Raw genomic sequence first — 10,670 nt, 5'->3', positions numbered from 1 at the left:
GAGAAAGGGTTACTTTCTCCCTCACATTTGTTATTGGTTGATTTCTTGATAGCAGCCATTCTTTCTGGGGGGAGGTTGAATCTCAGTGTGGTTTTCATCTGAATGTTGTGAATGATGAGTGATGTGCAAAGTTTTTATATATTTCTTTGCCACTTTACTTCTCTGTCTGAGCAATGTCTGTTCATTTCAGATGCCCATTTTTGAATCAGGTCTTTGTATTTGGGGGGCCAGATTGTTTTGAATTCTTTTTATATTCTAAATGATGGTCCTTTGTCTGAGGAGCAGCTGGTAAGCAGTTTTTCCCAGATGTAGGTTGTCTCTCAGCTCTGTTGGTGGTTTCTTTTGCAGTGCACAATATTTTTAATAAGATGAGATCCCAATTGTTGATTCTCTGTGCTAGTTCGTGTGCTACTGAGTATCTGTTCATGAAGTCTTTCCCTATGCCAGTGTTTTTGTGAATTCTGCTTAATTTATTTTCCAGTAAGTTTAGTGTTTCTATTTTAATATTTACATCTTCAATCCACTTGCATTTTAAGCTAAGAGCATGGTGAAAGATAAGCGTGAAGTTCCAAATTTTGCAGATTGAAATCCAGTTTTTCCAATACCATTTATTAAAGAGGCAATCTTTCCTTTACTGAGGATGGTTGGCTCCTTTGTCAAAGATGGGATAGCTGAGTACATCTGTAGTTGTTTCTATACCTTCCAATACATTACACTGATTCTCGGGTCTTTTTCTTTGGCAGTCCCATGCCATTTTTATCACAGTTGCCTTCTAGCATAGTTTCAAGTTCCGGACTGTGGTATCCCATGTCATGTCTCTGTTGCCTACAATTTCTTTTCTTATTATCGGTCTCTTCTGGTTCCAGCTGAATTTTTTAATTATTTTCTCGTGTTCTGCGAAATATACTGTTGGAATTTCAATTGGGATTGCATTGAATCTGTACAGCAGTTTTGGTAATATGGCTGTTTTCACTGTTGATTCTTCATACCCAGGAACAAGAGATATCTTTCCATTTTCTTATATCCTCTTTGATCACTTTTTCATAGAGATGTACCTTTCAGTGTAGAGTTCTTTTGCTTCCTTCCTTAGATTGAATCCTAGATACTTCATTTTTTTGGATGCCATTGTGAAGGAATTGTTTAACTAATTTCTCCCTCAGTGAGTCTGTTACTTGTGTACAACAAGGCTATTTATTTTGAATGTTGATCTTATATCCAGCTACTTGGAAGCAAGTGTCAGTTACATCTAGAAGTCTTTTGGCAGATTTTTTGCAGTTTTCTATCTAGAGTATCATATCATGTACACATAGTGACTTCTTCCTTTCCTATATTTATTACTTAAATTTTTTCTCATGTCTAATTGCTGTGGCTCATGTTTCCATAAGCATATTGAACAGGAGTGGTGATAGTGGACATCCATGTCTTCTTCGTGATTTTACCATGAAGGTTTTCAGTTTTTGGCCATTTCTTAGGATGTTGTCAGTTGGTTTATCACAGACTGCCTTTAACAAGTTGAGATAAAGACCATCCATTTTGATTTTGTGCAGGGTTTTTTATCAGAAATGGGTGTTGAATTTTGGTGAATGCTTTTTCTGTATCTATTGAGATGATCATATGGTTTTTGTCCTTGACTTTATTAATATAGTGTGTTATATTTATTGATTTATGTATGTTGAAACACCAGCAAAAACTGAATGATTATGTATTGTAATTAATTCTGTGAATTCTGAAATAAGATAATTGTATTCCCATCCAACAGGCTTTGGGAGAAGATTTGTAGGACTTCCATCACTTGTAGAGTTCAGAAAGATTAAAATTAAAATGTGATGTTCTTATTATACATTGTTCAGTGTCTCCATGACTGGTTGCATTTGTGTGTCTAATACCTCCACACCAGTTTTCAAAACAAAACAAAAAAACCTTTATATTTAGGAAATATACCTACAGTTATTATTAATATGAAAAATAAATTCAATATAATTGTTAGCACACACTATGCAACATTACATCATATAAAAATGTTGTAACTATTTTTAATTCCAAGGTGTTTTTTGCTTTTTCCTTTAAAATATTTTCCTGCCTATGTCAGATTCACTGGATGAGTAAAGAAATCTAGGATTAACCACAGTATGAATTAAATAATTTTGATATAATAAAGGGATAATAAGATTTCTGAAGTCTACTGTAGCATATCTAGTAGACATGTCATGTCTTTTTAAAGAAAAATGAAATTGACTCTTTTTTCTTGGATTTTTAATTCATGTTTGTGACATTGCATTTGAAATGTACTGAAGTTTCAGTTGCTTTGTTTTCCTCCTGACTTTCCTTACAGTGTGTGAAATGTCTATTAAAAAGGCAATTAGAGGATGTTAAAAAATAAAATGAGTAGCTTCAAAAGTGTTGGTCATGTTCGCCAGCAACACCATTACCACATAATCGAAATACCTAGAAAGGTAAAAGTCTAGGATTAGCTGGAAACTTGGAAATCACTCAGCCTAACAGCCTGATGCTGAGAAATAACTGGACTCAAAGGTAAGCAATTCACCAAAGCTTACACACCTAGCAGTAATAAACCTAGAAATCAAACCATTTCTTCCTAAAACTAAAATGATGTCCGTAACATTTCAGCTGGTTCCCCACTAACTAAATGTCTAGGCTTTTCTCTACTGCTCCAGGCTACTGTGACATGGAAGAGTGATGAGACACTCCAGTAAATCTCAGCCTTGGACTTGAGGCTTGGAAGGGGCTTCAGCAAATAAAGCTGCCTTCTCCGCAAAATGGAGGAAAGTGTGTGAAGCCAGCGACTAAACGCTTGTTAGCGGAGGTGTCTGGAATCATAGTCAGGTATTGAAAAATTTACCACCAAATTCCACCACCACTTTCACTGTCCAACCACTAAATTGTGTGTTCTTTTACATCTCCTTTAGGAGTTGAGGTTTTAGTTACACAAAGACCTCTTCCATCCAACAGAAAAAATGAAGTCAAACATGGAGAGATAAATCAATCTGTAGTTTTAATTTTTTCACAACTCTTTTGAGAAATGGATTTCCAAGCTCAATGGACAGATACACTGACCTGATCAGCTGTTTCAGAGCTTCAAAGTTCCTTAATTTCCCTGAAGATTTCCTCAGCAAAAGGCTGCATGTGAGAATTTAGCTAAAACAGGTATGAGAGTCAAAATAGTTGGAAACTGGGTGCCTTTGTTCCTGTGACTGAGGACCTTTGATCTTTTAAACATTCCTTGAGGTTCTACACATTAAGCTTTTAATATCTATATACCTACAAACCTAGGGGGAAAAACAGGAAGGAAAACTACAGGCCTCTAGAATTCAGGACACTGTACAGCTCAGCATCTCCCCCAGACACCAGTGCACAGACTCAAGCTCTAGGCCTTCCTTTTGGGCCCCCAGCAAGCAGCATCTATGAGGGGTAGGGGGATGGTTCAGCATCTGCAGGGCCCCACTCACAGCCCCTGGCAGGGCCTTCCCTGGCCCTAGATAATGCTGCCCACCCCACCACTCTGTCTCCAGCATCGTTTATTTTCTTCATAGCACTTAATCACCACCTCAGATGCATTATTTATTTGTGTACTTACTAATCAGCTGTCTCCTCCACAAGAAGAGACTCCAGGAGAGCAGGACCTTTGACTCCGTGGTATTTCCAGCACCCAGCACAGTTCCTAGCACTCAGGTGTTCGATAGTTATGTGTGGAACGGATGAAGAAAGAGGGAATGATGGACGGAGAACAGATATTCATGCCTAAAAAGATAGTGGTGCAAAATACCAGAAGACTCCTACACATGACTGCCCAGGACGACAGAGACAGGGACAGCATGGGTGACTCTTCCTACCACTCCCTGCTCCTAAGGTCTCCCCTAGCTTGAAGGAGCGCCTCACATTACAAAAGGCATGAATGCCAGAGGGCAGCTCCAGAGGGAGTCAAGTTCACAGTTTGCTTGCTTCTTTCTCCCTTCTGTTGGCACTCAGCCTCCTCCTCCTAAAAAATTCGAGTTAAAACTATGTGATGCATTCACTAGAAAGTAAGTCCAACATGGAGACAAAATGATTAGCAGCATCCACAAATTAAAAGTTCCAGAGCATATATTGCAGCCAATGATTTCTCTAATAGGCCAACTGAGCGGGTTTTATGAGTCACCTAAAACCTACAATCAAATCGAATGTCATCTAGGAAGGGGTGGGTACAGGAGTATGTTAGGTTAAGTGGGTGCAGAAGTAACAGGACAACAGGAAAGCTATGTCAAGGCTGAGCCATGCGGCTACCTTCGGAATACCAACACACGGTCCTAGCAGGAGCTCTCCATTTTTAATGCACGTGGCAGAGTGGGATAAAGAGGAAGGAAGGGGTGTGAGCTCCCATGTACTTCTAGGCACAGCAGGCAGAAGACAGCTCAGGAGGCTGGGATATAGGTAGCATATTAACTATGGAAACATCTTGCAGGAATCCCGTGACTGCAATGCAAGAGCCTGTCTTGGGCACATGCTCAGAGCGGACCTACATTCAAAATCAACTTCTGAAATACTTGGCATGAATCAATGAATAAAAAATAAACCTTACCTCAGCCGCCCCCACAAAAGGGCCATTTGTTGGTGAGTGCTATCATACGTTGTTGGGTCAGTGTAGATACGTATGGTGTTTTCTTCTTAGTAGCTTTTACGGCTTTTAAGATTTTAACTGTAGGCAAAAATGTCTTATGTGACTGGTATTTTGAGATAGTTTCTCTTCTTGATGTGGGCTCTCTGGTGGATGCAGAGGTTCATCTCTGACTGAAGTTCTTCTCACACTTGGAGCATTTATAGGGCTTCTCCTCGGTGTGGATTCTTTGATGCTCACCGAAGGGGGAGGTATGCCTGAAGCCTTTCCACAGTATTCACATCTGAAATGGTTTTTCACTCATGTAGAACCACTGGTTAATGTAAAGATTTGAACTAATACTGAAACCGTTTGCACACTCAGTGCAGATGTAAGGTGTCTCCAATGTGTGTGTTTATTTACCCCAATGAAGTTTCCTTGTAGAGATAAAAGTATTTCCACAATCACCATGTTTATAGATCATCTCCTGCTTAGTATCACTAATGAATATGAAGTTCTGATATATGAAAGAAACCCTTATCATACATGTCACATTCATGTGACTTCTCAGCCCTGTGGGATTTCTTATGCCTAAAAGGGGTGCTCTCTCTGAGGAGAATTCACTACACTTACAACACTTGTAGATCAATTCTCCTATATGGTATTGTGCTTTATGAGAGAAAACCTTCTTCCAGCTGCTGTGGTTACAGGCTTGTTACTTCATCCAGCTTCTTATTTGGCCCTGTTGGCAGTCTATCTCAGGCTTTTTCTATTGGGCAGGTTCAAGGTCAGCCTAAGCTTGTCTTTCTATGCTTGTCTTCCCTGCTTGTCTTTCTATGGAAGGATCCTTCCTGCATACTATTCTTCACTCAGCATCATTACTGCTTGTAAAGTAAAATCTACTTCCACATGAACTCCATAACTCATTACCATAGAACTTCCTTTTTGGTTCTCCGCTTTCAACCTTGCAAACATCTGCCAAGATGCATACCTTTGCATTTTAAAGCCCCTGGAATCTTCCTCTTGGTGAATAATCTCCTAGATTTCAGTCTAGATACAGAATCACCCTGAGTCCCCTGATATACAGGGTGAGATGGCCACCCTGTGACTGCATCTGGAAAAATCTGTGTTATTCTCACTCGCACACTCCACACAAGAAGACTTTCTGGCAAAATGTTCCTGAGGATGCAGGACAGGAGAGTCTTGCTGCTGAGGAAATCTGACAAGGGTGGTCTGCTGTGGTTCATTTTTAATCGTGAGGAAGCAGCTCTCTTCTCTTTGACAGGTAATTGACTCTTGGATTTGTAGGTCACGGTGACAGGAGTCAGAGTCTCCAAGATGTTCGTGAGCAGGCTGAGGAGTTTCCCTCAGCAGCTGCAGGTGCCTGGATCTTGGGTAAATCCTGGCTCTTACTGTGATCCAACAATGGAGGCCTCCCATGACGGTGCTCCGTGCACAGGGTGAGTGGAGGTGGAGTATTTGCCATCACTGGGCTGGATGCTGGGGGCCTCCGCCTCGAAGGAAGGCATCCAAGTGCCAGATATGAATGCTCCAGAATGGAGGCTCTGTGTGCCCACCTCACCTGGCTTCCCTGAGCACCTGCCATGCAAAGGTGCATTCTGAACCTCCTCTGCATGCTCAGCACACTCCGATGTCATTCTGGTCTGTTTCCAATAAATACAAACAAATCTTTGTTGTTCCTCATGATTCTAAAGCCATCTATTGTACATTTTGATTCCAAAATGATATACTTTGTCAGCTCTGAATCGCATACATAGAAATTCCTGTCAGATCTTCTTTCTGCTTGCCCTTAATTCCTGGTGAAGTGACATCTGGTCATACAGAGTCTTCCCATCTGAGCGCATGGCTTCTCTGCAATGATTCAGAACTTCGGATTGTCTGGGACAGGTTCTTTTTAGTGTTGTGAACTTCATGTTGCCACTTTCTTGAAATACCAAGGTATTCTATCATTTTCTTGGACTTTCCAACCAGACAATCATTTTATAGAATAGTGAAAACATTCAGTATACGCAAGAGCTGTGAAAACTGTCATCTGGGTTCAGTTTGTACTGCTGTCACTTAAGAGTTCTGACTGGCAACAGTGCCTACTCTTTCTGAGCCTTGGTTTCACTCCTGGCGGCCGTGTGTGCACACACCTGCACATGCACTGAGAAGTGTGTCCCCTGCTAACGAAGTGCATAAGAGTCTAATAGATTTAGAGAGTACTGTTTTATGCTTATTGTGAGATGACATAACATGCAAAACACAACAGGATTTGGGACACTTCAAAATTTGAGTCATTTGTAAGAAAGTGGATATACCTTGAGACCATGATGTTCATATGTATCAGACTCAGAAGTTTAAATACAGCATAACTTTTTTATATGAGAAAATCCAAATATAGAGCATGATGAACTATACAAAATAGAGAATAGGGAGACAGATCTTCTGCAAAAGGCAAAGTGAACAAGAGATGGAGGGAGGGGGAGGGAAAGGAGGAAAAGGGATGAAAAGGAATTAAGATGTGTTATGTATGTTTATCAACTCCCCAAGAGGGATGTAATCATTATGCGTTGTAAATATGTACTCATGAAAAAATAAAAATATTACTGGTTGTTATTGTTAGTAAGAAATATATTAAAAGTTCTCACATCATAGCTCATTTAATTCTCACTCTTTGTCAGTCACTTGTTATTATCCAGACCTTTGGTATTCAGAGTACTGATTAAGGATTGGCTGGCACATTATTTATTCACTAGATGATCAAGAAAACATCTGGAATACATGCAGATGATTTTGCTGTGTGAGTTTGGATAGTTGGTGCTTTCAGGGCAAACATTCTGAGAAGAGAGGGCTTTACAGGGACAAAACGCTGCCCATTCTCAGAGAATCACATTCCAGGATTCAGCAGACCTGAGATGAGAATAGCATGTGAGGGAGCCACTTGGGACCTGGAAAGTGATCCACCCCTCATGAGACTGAAGGGCAAGTTGCCCAGCTCTCCAGGAAAAGAGAGATCTGTGGCCATCTCCTACCACGGAAAGGAGGACAGAAACACTTCCCTCAGGGGACACCTGCAGTGCACTCAGGATGTCTTGCCTGCTTCCTATGGAAACACTTTTCAGACAGGAGGAGCTGCCTTGAATCCCCGCAACTCATTCTCAAAGCAACACTCATAAAGATCAAATCTTTACCATATCACCCAACAAACATCGTGGCACATAGCTCATGGATCGCTTCAGCAGTACAGATGTTCCCAGTGCTCAAGGAAAGGGGCGAATGTGACATCCAAGCAAAAACTACTAGAGATACAAAGCAGCAAGAAAATGCAGCCCTTCTTGAGGAAAGACATCAGTGAACAAAACATCCAGGTTGGAAAGGAAGGGAAAAGAGCTGTCTTTATTTGCACATATGATCATCTAAGAAGAAAACCTGTTAAATCTACACTGCTTAGACATAGTGCGAGCTCAGCACATTTCAGGACACAATGAATTTCAGAGTACATATAAGGACATATGCAGATTAAGTCTAAGTGGCTGAATTCTCCCTGTTGAAGAGATTCTTCCTCTTCCTACAGCATTTACTAGATAGAACTTGTAAGTTCTTTCTGTGTGTCTGAAAAGGATATAAATGTTTCTCAAAGCAAAGAGAAGGGAAAAGGCTTCTTCCTACCCTTTTGACCAAGTCAGGTCTTTTTCTAGGACACAGGAACCATCTCTTTGAAACCTAAGGAGCAGGGGAGATAATGCCCCTACCCTCCATTTTCTATGGGAGTTCAGAAGCCTGACTTCAGTGGGCTCCTGCCTCCAGGAGGCTAAACTGGCTCCTGTCAATGAAGAGGTGCTATGTAGTTGTAGTAGCTCCCTCTAGGAACGCAGTCACTGTGTACTGCAAACATGCACCAAGAAAATTGAAAAATAAAACGTGAAAGATGCGTTGAGTGTCCTTTTGATAAACAAATTGTATTTAATCTGCTCAAGCAGCCATAACCATACCTCTGGCTGTTTGATCAGGTATAGGTGACTTCGTTTCTCACTGTTCTGGAGGCTGCAAGTCCGTGACGAAAGCACCTGTAAACTCTTTCTGGTGAAGGTTCTGATGGGTCCTTATAGCCAGCCACCTTCTAGCTGTGTCCTCACAGGGCCTTTACCGATCTTCTATGCACTGAGAGGGCACCAGAGTTCCTGAAAATTTCTTAAAAGAATGACGATCATATTGTATCAGAGTAGCAAACGCAGAGCCTCATTTAAACTCAGCCAGCCCCCAGAGAGGCAGTCTCCACAGATGACTGCAGGGGACGTTGATTCAGGACAGCAATGTGTAATTTGTGTGAGGAGAGAGACACAGCCCCCAACACCAACTGCCAATAGAGACATGGTCACGCAATCATGGTGCACCCCGAAGACACACTATGTGTGCGGGATACACTGTCCAGCCTGTCCTTCCTGAGGGTGTGTATGGAGAAGGTGCCTCTTCCTGGCTGCACAAAAGGTGGAGACTTCCTGCTGCCCTGTGCAGTCTCTTAGGAGACCCAGCTCCAGTGATGTGCTCCCTGTTCAACAATAACCCTGCTTTACTTTTGTGCAGAGCTGTTCTAGTTGCTTTGCCAGGTGATTTTCCTTCTAAGGATTTTTCCAACACTGTAGCCATTGCTCGCTCAAACACTCAACTCATTAATGGCCCAACAGTTTCTTTTCACTGATACAATGGGGAAAGTAAACCACAAACTTTCTGGTCTTGCTGGCTTGGTTGCTATCCTCACATGAAGTAAGGACTGATGTTTGTTATTTTTCCTCTTTATGTATTTGCCTTTGTACAAAGAAAAAGACCCAGTTACAAAGGCATGAGAAAATCAGAATTCTCATGGGAGGGCACAATTCCTGGAGAGAACTTTTGTATCGTAGATCCAGAGCCACAACTAAGTAAACTGACAAGGAAATCAACTGTGCTTTTCACCTTGAATGAATTTTAAGCAGGATACCATTGGTACATGACAGATATGCCATAATCTATATGAATCCTCATTCAAGTTGAAGGGGTAGAAGGATAGTTGGAGAAACTGAATACATTAAATGTCCAATTAATACATTATCAGGTTTATTTTGTGTCCATCCAATAACATGGTTTTGAGTAGTTCAGAAAGAGTTAAGCTCATGTTAATTGGAAATATTTCTGGGAAAATTCTGATGTTAGACTTGCAAATGAAATCATTAATATTTATGCAATTGCTGTACATTTCATGTATGAGTTCAACTCTCAAACTGCTATTGTGTTTCACAGTGCTCAGGGTAGTTAATGATGAACGGAAAAACCTAAGTGATTTTTATGTTATTTTATTTCCTATGTTGCCTTTGGTTACTTTCTCTAATTAAACCCCAGAAGCTCTGTTGTCCCAAGGCGAAAGGCAAGGAAATCTGGAAGAGCAACTGCTAAAAAGAATCTCAGACATAGAAGAGCAGTTCATTTTATTTTCAGTGTGAACAAACATTTATGCACCACAGGGGTTATGAAGAGAAGTAAATAAAGTGACAGCGGACCTCAGGTATCCATACCCTTTGGAAGGATGGACGGCCTGGGGGTGGAAGACAGATGAAGAAAAACGAATCCTCTGTTCTAGCTGACGTTCACACAGAAACTAAGTTTGGAAATGCTCAAATACCGGAATCACTGAGGAGAGATGGTTCAGTAAGGTGGAAATAGCAATCTCCAGAAGGTGGGAATCTTCCGAAGTGAGCAGGCTAAAGGGAAGGGAACACAAGATCACATCAGCAGTGCTTAGGTCTCTCCCCCTCTGCCCCTCCTGCCCTCCACCCAATCCTTCTGCCTGTGGCTTACAAGGTACCCAGGTCATGGGCAAACAAGCCCCCCACACCAAGCCCTCTCCTTGGACTAAAGCTTGGGGGTCTTAACCTGACCCCGAGGGCATCTTATTCACAGACAGGCCCAAATACCTGCTCCCCCTCTCCCCCAGGAGGCCAATGAGCAGAATTTACATGCGCAGGTCTTTGCCATCTGGGGTGATTTCGCTGTAAATTCCTTCCGGAAGGGACCGAACTACTGGACCCAGGTACATGCAAGC

This window comes from Fukomys damarensis, unplaced genomic scaffold (genome assembly GCF_012274545.1).
Source record: "Fukomys damarensis isolate Sample0158 unplaced genomic scaffold, DMR_v1.0_HiC HiC_scaffold_39, whole genome shotgun sequence".
NCBI lineage: Eukaryota > Metazoa > Chordata > Mammalia > Rodentia > Bathyergidae > Fukomys > Fukomys damarensis.
This window is presented reverse-complemented; position numbering follows the sequence as displayed.